This window comes from Caretta caretta, chromosome 1, assembly GCF_965140235.1.
Source record: "Caretta caretta isolate rCarCar2 chromosome 1, rCarCar1.hap1, whole genome shotgun sequence".
NCBI classification, from domain to species: domain Eukaryota; kingdom Metazoa; phylum Chordata; order Testudines; family Cheloniidae; genus Caretta; species Caretta caretta.
Genome location: NC_134206.1, coordinates 20,737,219 through 20,757,687, shown reverse-complemented (window position 1 = coordinate 20,757,687; position 20,469 = coordinate 20,737,219).

The following is a 20,469-nucleotide window of genomic DNA, read 5'->3' as shown; positions in this document are numbered from 1 at the left end:
CTTCTTCCACGTAACTCCACCGCCTACACCCGTACTTTTCTTCAGCTGCCTCGACAAGCGCTGTGTACCATCCGAGACCTAGTTTCCTATTGGCCAGTCCGTTCGCTCAGCTGTTGGCATGGCAACTCGGGCTGGTCTGAGGCCTACTTAACCACCCTGAAGCCTGGTGGCTTGCAAACAAGTCTGCTGCAGTTTCCACGGTATACATCTGATGAAGTGAGCTGTAGCTCAGGAAAGCTCATGCTCAAATAAATTGGTTAGTCTCTAAGGTGCCACAAGTACTCCTTTTCTTTTTGCGAATACAGACTAACACGGCTGTTCCTCTGAAACGCCAATAAAGGCAGCCAAGTTTGTGCCAGACGTTCTGTTGTCCTCACAACATCCTGCGTGGTGTCAGACACCAGTGCTAAGGGAGACCCAGACTATACAGCCTGCTCCGTCCTGTTGTTCTTTCAGAGCCCAAGCAGGCTGGGCTGGCGCCTGTACTGCTTCCATGTGGCACTAAGCACAACTCCTTCTTCCATCCTCATTCACGCCTTCCCAACAGCCCCTCAGGCTGGCCAGAGGTGCTGCACACGCCCTGCAGTTGTCCCTGTTTCAGATGGACAATCTGTTTTTCAGATCATCTTTTACTATAATAACTAAGCACTGTAAACGATCGTCTTTTACTGTAATAACTAAGCACTGTAAATGATTGTAAAAAACTACGAGAACAGCCCGTAAATGAATCAATTCTCATACAACTCTTGACCCCTCTCATTTTGAACATAGTTTTGAGCTACACTATTAAATCATCCGATGAAGTGAGCTGTAGCTCACGAAAGCTTATGCTCAAATAAATTGGTTAGTCTCTAAGGTGCCACAAGTACTCCTTTTTTTTTTGCGAATACAGACTAACACGGCTGTTACTCTGAAAACTATTAAAGTTATACAGCTATAACTTGGACCGTGTCTACACGAGCACTATACTGTAATGAGGTGGGTGAAACCTTGTTATGGGTTGAGTTAAAACCTCCTTCAGGGGCAGGCAGATGTATGAACGAATCCTCCATTTAAGATAGTTGTAAGAGACAGTTACGAACATAAGAATGACCATACTGGGTCAGACCAATAGTCCAGCTAGCCCAGTATCCTGTCTTCCGACAGTGGCCAATGCCACATGCTTCAAAGGGAATGAACAGAACAGGGCAATCATTATGTGATCCATCCCCTGTCGTCCACTCCTAACTTCTGGCAGTCAGAGGCTAGGGACACCCAGAGTATGGGGTTGCATCACTCATGGACTTAAACAAAGCCTAATAGAGACTGCCCAGGAACTAGCATCATAGGAGCAGACTCAGGGTTCAATGTGTATTGTGACCAGGAGGGTGTGTGTGTGTGATAGAACACACAGAAAAGAAGCTGGGAACACACAGGACTGTCTGGGAGAGGTAAAAAGGCAAGAAAGCCAAGCACCAGCATGTGAGCATGGTGTGACCCTGGAAAAACCCAGAGACTGAGGGCTTGTCTACACTTGAAATGCTACAGTGCAACAGCTCTTGGCTATAGTGCTTAAGTGTAGAAACTACCTACGCTGAGGGGAGGGTTTCTCTCATTGGTGTAGGTAATCCACCTCTCTAAGAGGTGGTAGCTAAGTCATTGGAACAATTCTACATGGGGATTTAGGTTATCTTAACTACGGCACTCTGGGGTGTGGATTTTTCTATGGATTTTTCACCTGGCCAACATACTTAAACCAACCTAATTTTCTAGTGTTGACCAGACCAGTATTACATTAAAGTTTACTGAGGCTATGTCTACTCTACCACTTATGTCGGTATAATTTATGTTGCTCAGAGGTGTAAATAAGCCACCCCCTGAGAAACATAAATTACACCAACCTAAGCTTCTCCCGCCAACATAGCTACCGCCACTCGTTGGGGGTGGATTAATTAAATCAATGGGAGAGCTCTCTCCCATCAGTTTAGAGCGCCTACACTGGAGTGTTTACATCTGCAGCTGTGGTGCTGTAAACTTTCTGGTGTAGCCATAGCCTAGGAACCTTCAGTCCTTAACAGCAGGATCTGCACATGGAGGGGGGGAGGGTAAATTTAAAGTGGATTAATTAAACCTCATTAAACCCCTGCGTGGATGCTATTATTCAGAATTAAAATGGCCTTAATTTGATTTATCTTAATTCACTGTTAAATCAAACTAAGGCCTAAAGGGGCCTGAATAACAGCATCCACATAGGAGTTTAATGTGGTTTAACTAATCCAATTCAAAAATTAGTTTGTATTAATTTTCCTGAGTGTCCATGTAGTATAGACAAGCAAGTGTGTCAACACTAGGAAGTAGCATATTAATCCAAAATTGGTGTGCTGACTAGTTCTGTGAGAGCACTGCATCGGTTTGTTCATAGTCTGAAGTTCAGCTTTGCAAGCAGATGTATTAGACATTTATTTTTAAAAAGAAAACTAACATTCTGTAGGAAACGTCAGAGATACCAAAAATTAAATCTTCAGACTGCAAAGAAATTGCTGATTTCTGGTTATGAATGATTCGTCTTTACAAGAAGAGGCAGACAGATTGCCAACAACCATGACCCAAGGTTGAAGGCTAACAAAATCCCAGATGGGAAAAGACCAGTTGGATTCACTTGTCCATGCTCTTGTCAGTCCAGAATTGTCAGTCCTACTGTATATTCTCTTCTCCAATCTCAGAACACTTAACATCCCTTTTTATTATTTCTGTCTTCACTGCTATGTGTTATATCTCTCAATTTAGCACCATCTGTTTGTTTAATTACTGTGCTATTTGCATTGTCGTCCAGATTGTTAATAGAAATATTCGTAAAATATGGTCTGAAAGTGATCTCTGTGAAACCTCACTGTACATCTTCCTTCTTGAATCCAAAGCAGCCCATCATTCATCTTTAATCACTTCTTTTTGGCTCTTGAGAGGATGGGGAGGGGGTCAAGCCAACATACATTTTCCCTTGGGACTTCTATGGAACTCCCAGCTGTGCATGTAAATATTTTTGGCTTTTCTGCATTACCTATGACAAGTCAGATGACGTTTTGCTGGGCAAGGATCTGTGTTGCTACAGAAACTGTCTTTACAAATCCATTCAATCAAACGAGGTTCTACTAACACCACTCATGCTTTCAGCAAGAAGGCATAAATAATTCACATTTTCCCTGAGCCGCTCTTCTCTTCACATTGAGGTTAAAGCCTTAGAGGAAAACACCAGTGGTTAGATGGGCACAGGACAGAACAGGTATGCACCACAGTAGTCTACCCTGTATTTATTGAAGATGCTTTTGGTTCACTTTCTAACTGTGAGACTGCAAACTTCAAAACAGTGCTTTGGGACACAGGAATCCAGGGGGCCTTGAGTGAGCTATTGCTGTTGCAAGGGGAAGAGTTGTCCTCCAAGATGTGAGGAAGGGCTATCAGGAGTGGAGAGGGTGGCATGGGTTAGGAATGAATAAATATTTTGGGTGGACTGAAAAAAGGGCCACATTGGAAGCATCTCAAAGTTACATAGAGGGAACACCATTTTGAACTTCTGCTTTGGGGGATCTTGAATGTTGAGTATGCTACTGAGTCAAAATTGAAAGGTATCAAGTTTGTAAAAAATTTTGCCAGGAAATAGTCAAAAGATTTCATTTTCCCACTCATTTTTATAATGTTGAAACACTTAGTGTTGATAAGGTAAAAAAAATGTAGTTTCAGCTTAATTCTTTAGATCATTTTCATTTCTACTTTTACACCATATTAAAATATATTAATACATTATGCTTATTTTATATAATATATGTAATATTTTACATTGTAACATTTCAACATTCCTGAAACAAAACATTTTTACATTATTGAAATGAAAAGATTTGACACTGAAACAAAATCTTTAATTAGAAATTTTGACATTTCAACTTTCCCATGGAACAGAAATTCCATTTTCTGATCATCTCTAGTCCTTACCTTTTTCTTATTTCTATCTATCATAGGCTGGTTGTCCCTTTAAGGCATACCTATTAATTTAATCAGGTGGCCTCTGGTTACGTGAAGGGGTAAATAACACTTCCCTATTCACTTTACTTTCAACATAATATTCATGATTGTATAGACCTCTCTCATATACCCCCTTAGTCATCTCTTTTCTAAACTGAACAGTCCCGTTCTTTTTAATTTCACCTCATATGGAAGCTGTTCCCTACCCCATATCATTTCTGTTGCCCTTCTCCATACCTTTTCCAATTCTAATATATCTTTTTTGAGATGTGGTAACCAGAACTGCATCTAGTATTCCAGGCATGGGCATACTATGGATTTATATAGTGGCATTATGATATTTTCTATTTTAGTATCTATCCCTTTCTGAATGGTTCCTAACAGTCTGTTAGCTTTTTTTGGTTGTCACTGCACATTGAGCGGATGTTTTCAGAAACCTATCCAGGATGTCTCCCAGATCTCCTTCTTAAATGGTAACTGCTAATTTAGATCCCATCATTTTATATGTGTAGTTGGGATTATTTTTTCCAATGTGCATTAATTTGCACTTATCAGCATTGACGTTCATCTGCCATTTTGTGGCCCAGTCACCCAGTTTTGTAAGATCCCTTTGTAACTCTTTGCAGTCAGCTTTGGACTGCACTATTTTGGGTATTTTTGCATTGTCTGCAAATTTTGGAATCTTGCTGTTCACCCCCTTTTCCAGATCATTTCTGAATATGCTGAGCAGCATAGGTCCAAGTAGAGATCTTTGGGGGACCCAGCTATTTACCTCTCTCCAGCCATAGCTTTGTGGAATCAGGGCTCTGTGTAATTTCAGGAGGTATAGCTGAAGAGCAACTACTCTTCGTGTCATTCTGCCTTTCAGAACTTGTGGATATCCAAGCAGACATCTATGCCTAAATTAATGCTCCTATGAGCAACTTTAACTTAGTCTCTGTATCTGCACCCTGCCCTTTCAGAGAATAGAGTTTTACACAGGCCTGGTGTGGGTGGCCAATGGGAAAGAGGTCAGGTTATGGCCAAGGGGAGGAGAGGAGCCAATGCAGGCCTGGAGCTTCTCTTTCCCACAGATCCCCGGTATTCTGTGACATTGGCAAGCCACACCTCCTAACTTTACTGTCATTCAGTTAGTTTGGAATGAAACTATGGGGAGAACCTGATATTCCCTCATGGACATTTCTGTGGGAAGGTTCACTATGGCTTTTGGTTAGACATTCTTCCCCTCAGTGCATGTACTCCTGGGAGAGCTAATTACAGGTTTGTGAGTGTGCTATGTTCTAAGAACTTTCAACCCTGTTAGAACAGACTCCGTTGTAAGCATGGTGGAGGACTATATTTTAACTCTCATTTTCCGCACATGATTATAACACACTTTCTTTCCTGTCCACACAGCCAAGAAAAACCCATGCTTGGGCCATAACCATGGATTATGACACTGTTGAAACACGTTTACTTTTGTAAAGGCCTGTGTCTGTGTAGGCATTAAGCAAACTGTTTATTATCTCAGTAGTATAAGAGCTTCTAAGAAACCTGATCCCGTATTGGGCCTACTTCTCTGCCAAGAGCCCTGATGATTCAAATTCTGCTGCTATTTACACATGGGTCACCCTATTAAAGGCACAGATGTAACTGAAGGCAGAATGTCTCTGTGCTGTCCCTCCCCTTGTTTTCCAGGATGGGATATTTACTTATTCATTCTTCAAAACAAGAGTTTCCTGTTACTCTGCCTATGCTGGAGGATTTAAGCACAGTCTGACTCTTCCTATTGCTATGATTGCAGTCGTCTATCATGGATGCAGAGACATACTTTTTCCAGATGAAACAGGATCAGACTCAATGACCTCCATGGAACCAATGGTCTTATTACAGGTCCTACTGGAAAAGCGGCCATATTACAAAAAAATCACTACACTAAAAAACATTTTTGACTCATCTATTTTGGATCTTTTAAGAAGATTTAAAAAGTCAAACAAAAAGAAGCTGGACTTTACCTGAAATGGTGAAATAATCTGTGACCTTTTTAGTAATAGGCTTGTGGCATATAACTTAGTCTTCATAGAATCAAAGAAGGTAGAAACATCAAGTAAGGATAATTGGCCAAGCTTATAGGGCTTACCCTCAACTCAATGGCATTCCTCTGTCTGTCTGTCTGTCTGTGTGTAATGCAATAACTTTTACTTGCTGCACTGATCCGTTCCAAAATTTCAGGGAATATTCTAGGCAACAATGGCCAGAACCCTATTCAGGGGACCATTGGAACATTGACAGAGGTAAAATGGGGGACACCTGGAGCCACTATCATCTGTTGATGGCACCCATTCACATTTTGCAGCATAACAATACCTCCACTCATCCTCCCAATAGAATGTAACAGGTTGATACTCTGAATGACCCAAGAAAAATAACAAGGAGTACTTGTGGCACCTTAGAGACTAACAAATTTAGTGATCTTGTTATAATGTGTATGGAAACACCCATTTTTTCATGTTCTCTGTATATATATATATATATCTTCCTACTGTATTTTCCACTGCGTGCATCCGATGCAGCGGGTTTTAGCCCATGAAAACTTATGCTCAAATAAATTTGTTAGTCTCTAAGGTGCCACAAGTAATCCTCATTCTTTTTGCTGATACAGACTAACACGGCTACCACTCTGAAACCTGTCACCAAGAAAAATAATTGGTCTCCCTACTGGGAGCCTTGGGGCAGTTACTCACTAGCAGGAGCAGCTGGAAGGAGAGGAGAGAGAAGCTTCATGTATTCCTTCTTCTTTCATAACATTCTGTTTTCTTAAAACCTGCTCTAGCTGGGGAAGAGAGGGCACCAGCCACCTGCCCTTTCCAATCTGGGGAGAAGAAAAGTACTTTGGTGGAGCATGGAGGAAGAATGCACACCACCTTTGGCATGCTATGGGAAATTGGGGGCACTAGTGTGGGGAGAAGAGAAATGTGAGAGGAACAAAGCCTCTGGCATGACAGGGAGAATGGGGGATCCTGTGAAGAGAGGAGGGAAGTGGAAGGAACAGAGCCCTTGGTATGGTGAGTAGAAAATAGGACCCTGACATGCAGGGAGAAGGGCATCCAAAACTAGCAGTGTGGGTTGAGGGGCCCTTGTACAGGGGATGGGGAAAGAGGGGCATGTGAGGCACCTTTAGTGGTGGTGGGAACTGGGGACCCTGGAAGTGGGGAATGGGGGCATACAGAACCCCTGGTAGGGAGTGGAGATTGAGGAGAGTTCCAGGGAGCCTCTGAAATAGAGGGTAATGGGAACATTGCACGCAGGTAGCTTGTGGGGTGGGAATGGAGGAATGCAAGCAGCCCTGGGTGTGTTCAGTAAATTTAGCAGCCTGCAGAAGCTATGAAGTATGCACCTGCCTGCTAATAATCCCTAGTATGATGAATTATAGAATAGCTTTAATTACATTAGGATCATCGGATGAATCTGAATACATTATTATAATCATAGTATGGATACATTCTAAATGAGATGGGATCTGGATACATTCCTAGCTGGATCCTGAGTATTTGCTACTTTGAGTACGTAGGGTTTATACTTGACCATATTTTATTTGGGTAGTTTGGGTTAACTTTTAATGTACATGAGTGAAGGATAAAATGGGAATTCCATCTGGTCTCTAATGAACCACTTCAGTGCTGTGGAACTTGCTAGGAGCCGTCCATGGAGCAAAATCTGCCCCCCATTGGTACCACATGCACATTACTACTGGAGAGCTTTTGGAGGATTTTTGATGCTTTAGTGGAACTCATCGGCAAAGCAATCACCTTACTATATTTTTAAAACTTAATCTCTTAATGTTGTCTATAGCTGGCTCTTCCTTTGGTTTACAGAAACTCTTGATTCTCCTTTTTACACTTTTTATTTTTACCTGTTTCTATTTTGATGCTGCCAAACAGAGATAAGCAAGTGCAGATATTTGGTCCACCCACACTATGTGGAACATGCACAAGTGAGGTACAAATACATTAGTAAATACATGGACAAGTACTATATTTGGCATCTTTGGGATCATCACTTGTAATAATGGGTCTAGTACCACACTTAACTTCCACGGGGACTTTGAATAAAGACTGCTGGATATAGCCCATTAACAGTAGGTAGCACTTATATAGCTTTATAAACATGTTTCTCCTCTGTCTTGCATCTTTTATAATCTTTTACACCTGTGCAAAGTGCATATAAATCCAAATGATAATGTTTCATGTTCTACAACTATTCTGCAGCATCAGTCTGTGACTACACAAGGTATAAGGCAGTGGCAAACCAGGCCCTACATTTTCAAATATTAACTAACTAGTCCTCACAACATCTTTATGAGGCAATTAAGGACAGGACAGGTCATTTTGCAGGTATTAGCATATCGGTACTTTATGGATATAGGTGGATGTTTGGTATATTTGATGTGTATACATATAACACTTTAGACAGGTAAATATAAGCATGCAGCTCTGTATGTATCACACAGTACAAGGGTATAATACAAATATATAACTGATAGATAAATCTTTAGTATTGCAAGAGGGATACACTATCTTTGTATCGTTTGTGATCAGTGATGGGTTTGTATATATTGTTATGGTAGGCTAGTCTTCCAACTTCTTTTCTTAGTGTGAGCAAATGTTCAGTCTTGAGATGACATATGGAGTTATTATTAATTTTTGGGAAGAGGGAGCTGTGTGAGCTGCAAGAGAGTTTGCTCTCTTCCTTGGCCTCTAATTGGAGTCAGTTGTTGGGGAAGAGTTGCTCCATAGGAACCAGGCACTGGCCTTGGGCTGAGAGTCCTGAAAGATGAGATCGCTCTGCATGCTGCATAAGATCACCACTGTTCCAGGACTTGTATATGTGTGTAAATAAAACAAATTACACTTAGAGCATATCCAAACTCTATGTGACTGATTTCTCCTCCACTTGGAAGACAATCTGCAAGGCCCCGCACATCTGCTAATGTTCATTATATAGGAAACTATATTTTAGATGTGTTTGTCATGTCACTATGTGTTTTTTCTCTCTTTTATTTTAGCAACTTTCATATGTGTATTGGTTGTTTTGCCCAAAGTCTATAATAGCTGAAAAGATCTATTGCAGAAGAGTACTTGAAAATCAGTTAAAACAAATGATCATTAGAATACTGAGAGACAAGGTGGGTGAAGTAATATCTTTTATTAGACCAACTTCAGTTGGTGAAAGAGACAAGCTTTCGAGCTACACAGAGCTCTTTGTCAGGTGACCTGTGTGTAACCTGCAAGCTTGTCTCTTACATCAAAAAAAGTTGGTCCAATAAAAGGTATCATCTCACCCACCTGGTCCCTCTAATACCATGGGACCAACATGGCTACAACAACACTGCAAACATTAGAATCCTGGTTTGTTGCATTGGGTGTTTTAGCTCTGTAATATAAAACTATTGGATTATAAAATATACACCTATAAGACATTTCTGGTTTGGTAAGTCCTCATGTGAAAGGCCAAGAAAAAGAGAAACATCTTAATTTTGAGGAAAAGGCATCAGCAGAGAGCATGAGAGAAGGGTAAAACTTGTTTTGGGGGTAACGTGGATAACAAATTCATTTTCTAAGCAGAACTAGCCCTTCCAAAATTCTATTCTATTATGTCATAAATCCCCTATTGCTAAAACTCACTCTTATGACTCCTTCCTCACTGACTTTGGCAGCAAGTTTCTCCAATCAAGTAAGATCCTGCTGTGAAAGTTGAACATGGCTTTTAAAAAGAAAAAGCACCATGTCATATGCCTATTTCCCGTTGTCAATGACGCTGAAACTTCCACATTTCAATAAAGTAATTTTGAATTGTCAGCATCTCTAGTGCAACCTATTCAGCATAGTGAAAATCTTGAGCTGCATGGAAAATTGCTGGCTCTTCCCTTCCAGTGATGTCACACTTTCCCCATTCCATCGTCTTTCATTTTTCCTGTGGGATAATTCCAACACAAAATGCGGCTCCCTGGAGCCTGTATGGAGGCCACATCTCATAACTGGCATCTGGATTATTCTTAAGTTCATACAGTATCAGTAACATACACTCCAATGATCAGCAAGACAACTGACTTAGTCATGGTATCATTCAAGAGATGAATCAGAAGGTCGTCCCTTGGCAGCAAGAAATTAACAACCTCATGTCTGCCATTGGGTCTCCAATGATTGCATCAGTTTGCAAAACAACCTTGCTGCCTGTGTTCACACTCTAAATGCAGCCCTAGAATCAGGGCACTATGGAAAGCATGATTTTTGCAGTGTTTAAGGTAAGCTGCAATAGGCCATTCTTGAACAGAGATGAGTACTGAAAAAAGGGTTTGCACCTGTTTTGTTAAATCAGTGTAAATGTGTGTGGAGATAAAGGATACAATTTTCAAAAGAGCATAAGAGTGATTTAGGAGCTTAAATCCCATTTCAGAAATCACTTAGGCACTTATCATTGATTTTGAATGGAAGTTTGGCTACTAGGTGCTTCTTGAAAATGGGACTTTGGTGCTTTTGAAAATATTACCCAAGGCCTTAATCTGCTAAAAAATGGATTTCGCTAAAATAACCTAAAAGCCTTTACATGCAAACTTGCACCAGTTAATGTGTAATTAAACCAGTGCAAAACCCTGGTAGACACCATTATTTTGTCTTTACAGTGGCTTATATTGAGTTAGTTTAAGTCAATTCCTTACCAATTTGAACTAAACTAAACTAAAATAAATGAATTTACATAGGGTTTTGCACAAATTTAACTAAACTTTTTAAAACTTATTTAATTAAACTGTTGCAACTTTCTCACGTAGACAAGTCCTTAGGCTTGCTCCAAATTGGTTTATAATAGATGACATGATGTTGACAACTGTCAGTGGCTGGTGACTCACCTGTACTTCCAGTGTTGCTAATAGTGGTACAGCTGATATCAACTATCAGTGTTATCAACTATAGGAATTTTTTCAAATGTTTCCCTGGTGCACACAAGGCCTTAGTGAAATGAAAGCCCTATACAAGGATCTGAAGTCATCTGGAACTTGCATCCCATTTTCCCTTTGTCCAAATTAATTATTAGTAATGGATTCCACAGGATTCAAGTATGGGCAAAATAAACTGTCACTGGAAATGAGATAGTGTGAGGTCCTGCACACTGCCAGGAGATCTAAGTACATGACTGAAGCGATCTTTCCAGGTGCTCTTAGCTGCTGTGCAGGTCTCCACAGGTGAATAGGCTATGTTGAATAGAAGGGTCAAGATATTACACTGCATTATAAAACAATGCAGTTTGTCTATGCAGATGGTACAAAGTCATGTTATAATCATGTTTTAGGGTTGGATTTCAATCCTAAGAGCAAGTTCATCATTGATATAACTCCACTGATTTGAATGAGTTTAGTTCTAATCTTTACAGGCCTGTAATACAATTCTGAGTCATAATTCCCACATTTAGCTTTAGCCCTGTCTACCAAGCCAAGACAATCTGTGCTAACATGATTGAGGTGCTAGAACACAATTCCCTGACACACTCAATCTGGCTGTGTAGAGGGATCTATGATTCCATGACAAAACTAAAACAACATCTGTAAACAAGAGTCTGCCTCCTGAAAGAAAGGGGAAAAGATAAAACAGTGGCATCATTTAACTTTGCTTGGAAAACTAAAGACCAGAGCTTGTAATGAACGCAAGTAATTAGTCACAAGAATTTAGTAATTCAAACCAAACTGCACACAGCTCATTTCTAAGCAATTTATTATAGTTAAAATCAACAGTAGTGTAACCCATACAATTTTTCCTGGGAAAAGGCAATCATTCATTCCAAATTCATAACACTGTGGCTTATTCAAGAAAAAAATTGTGTTCCATCATCATTGAATCAAATGTTATAGGTCTTAATGTATATAAGGAACAACCTGAACAGGGAGAACTAACGGGTTCAGAATTGACCATATAAGTCACTTCATAATTGCCAATGAAAAGCAGGAATTTTATAAATCACAGACCAGCTCAATAATCTGAAAGTTGATGTACATTAGCAAATCATCAGGGCGAGGGCACACAGAGAATATCCTCCAGCTTATGAACAGGGAACAAAAACAAAGCGCAGAACCAGTTAAAATATTAAATGAATACTGTAAATACTGCTGCTTATTTTCCATAGGTCTCTTTGGAAAACAATTCTGGAGGCGTCATTGCAAATTTGGAAGCAAATTATACCCAGTGTATCCCTGTCACACGCACTTGTCTCTACTATAACCTTGATCTCCTGTCTCCTGGTCCTCTCATTTGTCTATTTATTCACATTTTGTTGTCTAAATCTTTGATTGTGAGCTTTGTGGAGTGGATCTGTCTTTGTGTAATTTGTTTCATACAATGAGGCCCTAACCATTGATTGGGGTCACTACTACAACAGAAATGAATGATCAGCCAGTTATTTTCCTAGCTTACCTCTGCTTCCCATGTGACCATCTGTATCCCTATGTTCATCCTTTTTACAAGACTATGATACATTTTGTACAAAGTGTGCCTTGCGAGGTATCATTTGAAAACTCATCATTTGCTGATCATTATTGTCCTGGTAAAATATGTGTGGCAACACTGTATATAAAGTTATAAAATACTTTTGTATAACATTATTGAGACATGCTCCAAATTTAGAAAAGCAGCCATAAACCAGTTCCTTAGAGACAAAAGGCAAATTGACACCTCAGCCAGTCAACAAAATCAAATGGATCATCACCTTGTTAAGTGGCCATTTGTTGGCAGGAAAAACAGTCTGAGTAAGAAATCTACATTTTGGCACAGAAAAAGCTGGCAGTTTCCATTGTCACAGACTTGCTGTCTCCTGAACCCCAGCTGGAGATGATTCTCAAAGAAGAGGAAAGGATATACAAATGTGGAACAGATGCCCCAAATCACTCCTCCCTTTCTCTCTGCTCAGTGCTCACAGGATCAAAAACATCAGAAGGACAAGGAAATTAACACCAAATTGGGGGAGGGATCCTGGCTGAAAGGAGTACAGCCAGTAAGACTGCTAAAGCATGTGGTGAGAGAAACCTTTTCTTTGAATTCATTTAACTGTTAAGTTAGATATAAATTGCATTTTATCTTTTATTTTCTAGTAACCAGTTCTGACTTCTATGCCTTATTACTTGTAATCACTTAAAATCTATCTTTCTGTAGTTAATAAATTTGTTTTATTATTTTATCTAAACCAGTGTGTTTGGATTGAAGTGTTTGGGAAACTTCATTTGGGATAACAAGATTTGTGCATATCATTTTCTATTAATGAAATGACGGACTTTATATGAGCTTGTATTGTCCAGGAGGGTGCTAGGCACTATAAGATACACATATCTGGATGACAGTCTAGGATTGGGAGTTTGCGGGTGTTGTCCGACAGTGTAATTCATGGCTGGCTGGCTATCGCACCATAAAATAGAGCTGGGAGTGATTTACATGCTGAATGTTGGGTGTGTGTGAGCTGACCAGGAGTGGTTGCTGTCACAGTGAAGCAGTGTAAAAGGCACCCCAGAGTGGAGAATTGAGGGGACACTGCTGTTCAACAGTCCAGATTGTACCCTGGGGAATATCACAACCCACAATCCCAAATTGTGGTCCACTAACCATTGGCAGCTTGTGGAGCATTCACTGATGGTTGGCAGAGAACTAGGTAGTCACATGGGGCTGGCTTCTCCTCCTTGTTTCAGCTGCTTTTACAGGTGTCTGCTGTCTTTAGTGCAAAGACATCCCTGAGAAGAATGCAGGTCTTACCTGCACTATTTCTACCTGGTGCACTCTGTCTGTACAGATCTTCAACTTGCATATGAACCAGCAGTAGGAAGCAAGCAGAGCAACTGGGCTGCTGAAGAGATACAGCACAGGATGGCAGAGAGTGGAATGAAATGGAGACCTAGTGGGAGATTATTTCCAGTTACTGTGAATGAGATGCTGCCAGTGCACAGAAGCAATGGGAAACTGGGTGCAAAGGGGTAGAAATCCACTGAAGAGGGAAAGCAGTGACTGCATAGCTTGCTTCCTTTGAAATCCCATCCTTGTATAAGCAGTTGATGCTCCTCATGCTTTGTGGAATGCAGAGACAGAGCACATCTGCTGTATGCAACTAATGTGGAGGGGGCATTGTCGTCTCCAGTACGGTGCCTGAACTCTCTGTGTTGACGGACCTATTCCTGACAACTGATGTGAATGTGATCTGCTACAGGAAGTTTAATGTTAAGGGCCAATTTTTGCTATTATTATAACCGAGTCCATAGTAGTTGCACACAATGGGAACCACTGGATGCTCAGCCCTTTTGAAAATTAGGCTGCTTATTTAGATACCTAAATATGGATTTAGGAGCCTAACTTCTTGTATGCAGTTTTGAACACCTTGGCCTCAGCTCTTTGGGTAAGCATGTCAATCTTACAGCTTCTTCTGCCCCCAATTATAATGGATTTTAATGACCACAGTTGGCATCTAGTATGGAAAATTCTGCAAATTTATTGTCCCTTCCATGCTGGTGACTAATAACTAAAGTGCAATGTGGTGTAGGTATCTTTGAATCTTTGCTTGAACTTTATTAAAATACTTAAATTTTGTGGAGAAAAATCCTCAGTGGAACATAATACATTATATGTGATAAATTCTCCAGCAATGTTTCCTAATATAAAATGCTTTAAAACAGAAAACCCAACTTTCTAACAGCTCACTAGCCACAAGGAGCCAAATCCTAGAAACAGTGACTCATGCATGTGCAGTTACATCCTTCTGGAATCCCACTGATTTCAAAGGTGAATAATAGCAATATGGGCATGAGTAACTGTATGGAGGACTGGGCCCTTGCATGATAAATCTGGCCTCAGAAGATGATTTTAACAGTACTTCCTTTTGGACTACAGTAACAATGAAAAAGTATTTATGGTGATAGATCACCCAATATTATTGATATTATAGATGGGCTGTGTGTATAAATGATTTAATAATAAAGTACTAGTATCTAAGTTTCATTTCCTTATGAGCTGGAATACTGAAGATTTATTTCTTTGTTGCATGGACATATGTCATTCAGTTGTTAGCCTTGCAATAAAATAACTGATGAACTATATCACTGATCTCTCAACAATCTCTTTCTAAATTTTCAAGTCTAAAATGTTTAACTTGAGAAAGTTTCTATTCTTAGCTTAAAATGTTACTGTAACCATAAAGTCAAAAGTAACATGAATATTAGAAAAAACAACACTAAAAATGTTACACTTAGAAATAATTTTTTTTCCTTTAAAAGAATAAGTAAGGTAATGTGCAAAAACTTAATACATCCTTACAGCTCCACTCCGACAATCATCCGCTGGTGTAAAGTCCCAAAGGGACCATATACCAGTGGTGTAAGTTACAGCAACCACTAGACTATTCTCATGTCAGGGCTGGCTTAGGCTGGCTCCCTGATACCCGCTTCCATCCCTTGCACTGATCAGAACTCAGATGCAGGAAAGAAACTAGCATCATCAGTTTTAAAACCTAATGACACATCTCTGGGATGTGCTTTGGCCTGGGGAGTTGTAAAGCTCTATGGGAAGATATTAAAAAGAAGATTTATGACTCTTAAAATGATCCATGTGCTCTTTGCTCTGTGAGGCTGGAGCTGGTTCCTTGCCACTCTGTTAAGCAAAACAAATTTAATAGTAAACAACAGCCCTGGCCTTAGAGCACTGGCCTTGTAAACTAGTGGTCACAAGGTCAAACCTTCATCTTACTTGAAAATGCATCACCAGCATCCCTAGTTTTAAAATGTCAGGGCACATTTTACGAATCTTACTGCATCTTTTTAAGACCCCAGATTTAACAAATGGTGTGAAGCTATGCTATGCCTGTTCTCATACTAAAAGTCACATTCATAGTCATTGTCTATAGAAAATGAATTTTATGGGGCTAGGTCCTGTGTCTCAGTTGTTGGTTAACTTTTTATTTTGGTGAGGAAAAACACCATTGATCAAATTCATCCCAGGCCAGTTTGTCCATTGACTTGCCTGTAGTCACCCCAGGGGTGAATTTGGCTCTGGGGGGACATGAGCTGACTAATGAAGACGTTGACAATTGAGAGAAGGATGATACAACAATTTTAAGACCTTGAAAAAGCAAACACTATGTCTGTAGTGGTGCCACAAGCCCGCTCTGAAAATAGATCTCTGGCTAGTTAAAACTGTGACATTACAGGAAAAGCCCATGCAATACAATTCTTATTTGGGGGAATGGGATTGCTTCATGATAAACTTTTAATAAAAGGAGGAGCTGTAGTCATGTACTCTCATTACTGCATTACGATAATACCCAGTCATTTTATTATTTTAATTCCCTTCTCTTGGCAAATTATTTGAAAACATTTGTAAGGACTGCAGTTTTTATTCCTAATGTTGTTTGCCTGAGCCCACATTAAAGAGAAGCAACTACTAAAAGCAAGGCAGAATTTGTACAGTCTAGTGAAAACTGACGCACTGCATTGCAGCATCTATGGTTGGTGAGTTCCCAGCAAAGGTAGTTATACTGGATCTTGACATTATAAACAAAGGTTTACAAATCCTTTTTAATCAAGTATATGTAATATGTCATCTTCTTTCCTTTTTGGGCTGGTGGAGTAGGAATGCGTAGAATAGAATTTTGATCTTGCCATGTGTTTTAGTGGCATATTCATGCTTCATCTTTGGTAGAAAACCAGGCATCCAAAACCTAAATCTGAAATAATTACTCCCATTGTATCAAAAAAAACCCCACCCAGACCTTATTCAGCAAAGTTTGCCTCAGCATAGCTTTAGAAAAAGAACATTTAAATCTCTATAAACTGCCACTGATGATCAAGTGTGAAACTAGCTCTGAAATATAAGGCCAATTAAAATTCTCATGGTCTATGCAGAGAAAAGAAGCCAAGTGAACATTAGACAAGAAATATTGTCTTCTAGAAAAGTGGGAGAATGATTGAAGTATTTATAGTGGATGTGTTATGCCTCTGGACACTGGAGTGATTGTTCTACTTTGTGTTTGTCTTTCCTTACATGAAGCATTTGAAACAAATGGCACCAGAGTTCTATTTAACTTCAAGAAAACAAGCTGCTTCTCCTCACACAGGTATCTCCACTTAAAAAGCTGGAGATGCCACTATGGAATGTTTTTGATAGCCTGATACCAAAGATGCAAGGACTTAAGATACTCAAGTCCTGGTCTACACTACAAACCTATGTCGGTATAACTACGTCACTTAAGAGGCGTGGATTTTCCACACCCTGAACAATGCAGTCATACTGACCAAACTCCCAGTTTAGACAGCGCGACATCGACAGGAGGGCTTTTCCCATCAACATAGCTACCATCTCTTGGAGAGCTAGAATACCTATACTGATGGGAAAAGGTCTCCCATCGACGTCTTCACTAAGCACTTCACTAAGCACTACCATAGCAGAGCTGCACAAGCCCTTAGCACATACATAGCACTTTTCATCTCCAAGTTTTTTCAGTGTTTAAGCACTATTAGATCCAGTTTACAGAGAGGGTTAATGAAACCCAGAAGCCAAATTCTTCCATTAGAAAGACAGGTGCAAACTTGGAATAAAACAACTGAGTTCAACAGAGTAACTCTGGCTTTACATCAGTGTCACCAAGAGCAAAATTTGACCCAGCAAGGTTTAAAGGACTTGCCCATAGTTATTCTATGACAGTTGGGAATTGAATCCAGTTCTGATTACTCTCAGCTTTGCACTTCACTGCTCCTGTAATAGGAATGTTCAGTATCCAATTAGCCCTGATCAAAACTACAAATTTATGTTAGTATAACATCGCTCAGGCGTGTGGAAAATCCACACCCCTGAGCAACACAGTTATACCAACCGAACTCTGTGTATACTGCGCTGTGTTGATGGGAGGGCTTCTCCCACTGACATAGCCACCATCTTGGGGAGGTGGAGTACCAACATCAATGGGAGCTCTCCGATTGGCATAGGTAGCATCTTAGCTGTGATATAGAACATGAAACAAAAATGCCTAACTACTCAAAAAATCAAAAATATTACACAAACCCATTTGCATGAAAATAGCCATGTGGCAGGGTAAACCAGGCCATGGGGGCCCCTGCTGATGGCCTCACTGTCCTGCCACACCCTGCCCCAGAAAAGGGCAGTGGAAAGGGTCCTCCAAGCTTCCTAGAGTGGCTTTGTGGAACATAGCCAATCAGAAAAGGGTGGCAAGGAGCAACCAGTAAGAGCCTAGCTGGCCTATATAAAAGGAGTTGCAGGGGCAGTGTGAGATCAATACCTTGCTAGAGTTGGAGGAATATGAATGATGTGCCTGGCTGAGGGAGCCACAGGTTCTCAGACAGCAGTGTTGGCGGAGATTGAAGGGAGCAAGAAGGAGCTCTGGGCTGGTGGCAGGAACTCAACCAGGACAAAGCCCTGAGGTAAGGGTGAAGAATGTGCTGGGACTGTAGGGAAGTGGTCCAGGAAATCATAGCAACAATGTGCTTGGTTAAATGAAAATGGCAGATGGCTGCATCTTTAGGTTTCCTGGGCTTGGACCTGGAGTAGAGGGTGGGCCCAGGTCCTGTCCCTCCAGCCTCTGGGAAAGTGACCTGAATTTGGATGCACCCTAGAAGTAGAATTGAACTTTTAGTGGCACAGCAAGACAGCTGGGGCTTGAAAGGGCCAGAGCAGGTGAGGACTCCAGGGAGGGAGTGATGGAGTATTGCTCAATAACAGGGCTGAGACTATTTTAAAGCCTGCCAGACTAATTAAGGGCCTGAACCCTGGAGGCCTACAGGGAAAGAAAGGCCAACTGAGGGATACCGGGATAGGACCCCGGTCAGACAGTTTCCTTGGAAAGGGTTTTTATTTCACATACAATGTGTGGCTCAACTGGAGGTCTGAGTCACTGAAGACCCACCACAAACAGACAGTGCATGTAGGCACACACTCTGATGGGGGTACTCATGAGAGGTGAGTGTTTCCTGATTACAGGTTATAATATATTTGTAGAGCATGTAGAATTTATATTCCTTATAACATTTATAGTCTATAGGAGTCCCTTGGAGGAAATTAGTTAGCTGAAACTTTGGGAAATTTGTTCATTTAAAAAAAACAAACAAGTCTGGACATGGGTCAAAACCAAGCCCTCAAATTGAAACACCCCTTTGGGGACACTTGGATTCCAATTGAGATTCAAGCTCATTTCTGGCTTATTCATTGTCTAGTTTCACAAAGTGCTATCTAATCAGTCTTGTTTTGAAACAGGAATTACCCACCCTAGGTTTGCTATGGTTGGAACTACTTGGGGAATTTTATTGTCACCTCTTGCTATTATTCAAGAGTCTAGCAATTTAAGACTTTCTTCCACCCATCAAGCATTGGTTAGCAAAAGGAACTACTGACTGTTTATTGGATTTGTCTTTCACAATGCCACTGCCCCAACACAAAGTCTACTCCCAAGGAAAACTGCACCAGTTTTATCTAGCACTGTACTACTTAAAGTTCATATAGTTAAAAATCAGTGTGTGCTGTGTTCATATTTAATTACACAATAAGGCAAAAGGCCTGATTGTTACACCCCTTACCTCAGGGTAAAATAGGGTTAGCTCACCTGAACAAAACAGATGAATCAGGCTCAATTTTTTAAAATTACAATGGGTATCTATGCCCCTTAACCTCTGGAGACTAGGGGCAGATCTACCCTACAAATAACCATACCCCTAACCAATATGTCTATGCTGGTGCAAAAAACAAACCCTGTGTAGATTCAGCTATTACAGCAACACCGCCTTGAGCATAGTTTGTCATACAGGGGAGGTGGTTTAACTACATCCGCAAAATAACTTGTTTTGCCAGTACGTGTTCTCTTAGCCAGATAGCCAAAGCCCTCTAGCGATACTGGAATAGCTGTACCAGCAAAACCTTTGTAGTGTAGAATAGTCCTAGCGCTCATATCCCACTTCAGACAAGAGTGAAGCTCTTCTGGTTGGCCGAGGTCTTGTCCTCGGTCAACATTTTTCTGTCAGAGAATTACCCTACAATTGGCAAAATTGTCAGTCTCTTCCTGTTTTGGACTGGGACTTTAATACATTGGAGTGTGGGAATGCCTACACAACACAAGCCTGCCTGAACTACAACTTTGTCCAGTACCCACTTAACTTTTTAAGATTTAATTGTTCCTAAATGGAAGGCTTTTCACAACCCAGTCATTTAGCAGAGAAGTAAAATGCACAGTAAAATTGGATTATCCAGTTACTGTCAGAACAATATGTTAAATGTATAGTCAAAATACATAAAGAGACTAACAACCTTAATTCCACTACCTGCCAACACTTCAGCCTCTTAAGAGACACATTTTTCTGAACCAGAGTCATAAGCTCCAGCTGGCAATCTGATACTGAGGGGCCAAGACTTTTTTATCCAACCCCTGGTGGCAAGCATTTTCAGAGTAGACTTTCACAGCTTTCCTTTTACAAAA